General features: G+C 48.0%; 1 pseudogene; it reads left to right on the forward strand.

Annotated features, from left to right (window-relative positions):
* Positions 1-1,383: 1,383 nt before the first annotated feature.
* On the forward strand, positions 1,384-2,361 carry LOC123142654 (glycosyltransferase-like KOBITO 1; annotated as a pseudogene).
* Positions 2,362-2,693: the final 332 nt, after the last annotated feature.

A 2,693-nucleotide genomic window follows, 5' to 3' on the forward strand; every position in this document is an offset into this window, starting at 1 on the left:
TCTGGGGGTGTTCTTTGAATAAAAGCGTGAGCTCTCTCCTCGACCTTCGGATTTCAGATCTAACGGTTGAAAAGCTCCTAGAGCACCTAATCTTAGGTGCTCCCGTAGCACCAGATATCCTCCCGCAGGGAGACACCAGATATCCTCCCGCAGGGAGACAGCAGGAGAGAGGGGAAGGAGCTGGGGAAGGAATTTGGGGGAAAGCCTAATACATAGAGACGTTAGGAGAACACTAGTATGCTTGGTTCATTAGAGTTCAAGTCGTGCTAGTATTTTTTTAAATTTATTTCAAGACTTCTGATGACATTAGTTCCGTGGATACGATGTTTTTATTGACTATGAAAGCGTCTGTGATGACTTCTTCAATCTCAAGATGAACCGTCGCCTCACTCTCTCGGACGTGCTCATAGAGGTAAGATATGCATATCTTACCTCTCGATTCATACAGAACTGTGTTTATAAGGCATGAGTGTATGTGCGTTCGTATGAACGTATGTGTCTATATTGTATTAAAAAAAATGCAATGCTGATGCCTCATCATCTGCTGCTAAGAGCAATGTATCAATTTTGCTACCTCTAAGCCCCCACTCGACTCTTAGAGGCAGCCTCTATACGTTGCACTGCATCGGTGCTTCTAATTAAGAACAAAATAGAGGCGTCTCTAACCTTTGATGTCATCTCCAACAATTAAATAAATCGGTTGGCCCTACTCACCAGTGAAAGAAAATCCTAGAGAAAGGTGGTTGATTGGATAAATGTGATGTTATTTAGAACACTTTTTATTCCGGCTAGGGTCCATCTTAGAGGCTACCTGATTTCTACTTTTAATGAAGCAGTTGGTAGTCTCGCTTCTAGGTTTTTTTTCGTCCCACCAATTCTGGTTTATTTTCGTCCTCAGTCCCATCTCGTACGTAACCGCGATCCCGCCCTGGTTCCAGTGCCGATTCCCTCCTCCCACACGGCCGATCGAGAAAAAAATGCTTAGAAAAAAATCTACGAAAATAAACCCACGAAAAAAAATCAGGGTGGGGCAATTGGTCGCCGAGCGATTCCTCCTGACGTTCGCCGCCGCCGCTCTAGGGTTGTGCTCTTCTCCGGCGTCGCCCTCGGCCCGATCTTCGGTCGCCGTCCCCCACCGCGTCGGCGGCGGCGGCGCGGCGTGGCGCCACCTGCTGCTCCTCCTCACCGCCCAACTGCTAGCGCTCGCCCTCCTCGCGTTCGCGCTCCAGTGGCGCGGCGGAGGCGTGGACGACGCCGGCTACCCTCGCCTGGCCGTGCCGGCCCCGTCGAGGCTGCAGTCCCTCCACTCCTTCGCCCCCTCCTGCGTCGAGGTGCCCGCCGCCCCCGCCTTCCCCTAACTCCGCGGCTGGTCCTTCCACTTCGATGCGACGGACACCCACCACCCCAAAGTACTACCTTTCCAATCTCACCTCTTCCCTCTTCCTCGTCGGTCGCTGGCCGATGTGTCCGACCTGCTGATCTTTTGCTTGCTTGCCAGGTGTCCGAGCACCTCCACAGGCCTGGACCAGATCCTGCCGTGGCTCTTCTACCACAAGGTCATTGGCGTTGCACACTTTTTGCTCTTCGTCGAGGGCAAGGCCGCCAAGCCTAGCGTCGCCGGGGTCCTCAAGTCCATCCCCGTGCGTTCCTCGCTTGAGATTTCCAAGAATCCAGTAGTACCAATTTCACTCTGCTTGTTCTCAATCTCTGACTCTGTTTCTCTTCTTCTTCTTTAGGGGGGTGAAGGTGGTGTACAGGACCAAGGAGCTTGAGGAGCAGCAGGCCAGGTGGTCCGAAACAATCTTCGCCGCCCGCGTGCCTCGTCGGGCTATACACAAATTCATTTTGATGCCCATTCTGATGATGTGTATGTTTCACCTGCAGCCGAATCTGGAACGAAACCTGGCTCGCAGGATTCTTCTACAAGCCTTGCAACCACGAACTATTTTTGAAGCGGTCACTCAACATGGAGATGGCCATTGTGATGGCCCGGGTATGTATGTTTGTTTTCTGCTTATCACCAGCAATTATTAATAGTGTTCGTTTAGTGTATTGTATTTATCATAAACAAAAAGCATTTTTCTTCATGGTAGGAATCTGGCATGGATTGGATAATGCATCTAGACACCGATGAGTTGTTATATCCCGGTAGTATTCCATCAGACGCATGTTAGCTGACGTCCCCGATGATGTTGACATGGTTATTTTTCCTAACTATGTAAGTATACGGTGGTCCTAATACACCTGCTGGACTTCTTATGCATAGTAATTAACTTGCATGTCCGCACTCTGCAGGAAAGCAGCGTCGAGCGTGATGATATAAAAGATCCATTCAGTGAGGTAAACCTTCTCTGTATTTAAGAACATAATTTCCTCAAGTTCCGTTGGATATAATGTTGGCAGATGTAAACAACTTATGTCTAAATACTCTGATATGAATTTTGTTTGTTCGGTTTACGTCTGAAGTATGATACTGTGGTATGATTTATGTGTGTCTGATATTGTTTACATTTGCTTGAAAAATAGTTTCAAGTTGCCTTGTTATCTGCGTAGCTTGCCATACTTCTGTTTAGCCTATAATCCCAAAAATAAGTTCTTATGCTCTTTTAGTGTAGACTGGGCATGGATCTAGCTAATTTTGCATATTACTCCGAAAGAAAAGAGAAGAGAATTGAAGAATATTAGACCTCTGG

This window comes from Triticum aestivum, chromosome 6D (assembly GCF_018294505.1).
Source record: "Triticum aestivum cultivar Chinese Spring chromosome 6D, IWGSC CS RefSeq v2.1, whole genome shotgun sequence".
In the NCBI taxonomy this organism is placed as follows: domain Eukaryota; kingdom Viridiplantae; phylum Streptophyta; class Magnoliopsida; order Poales; family Poaceae; genus Triticum; species Triticum aestivum.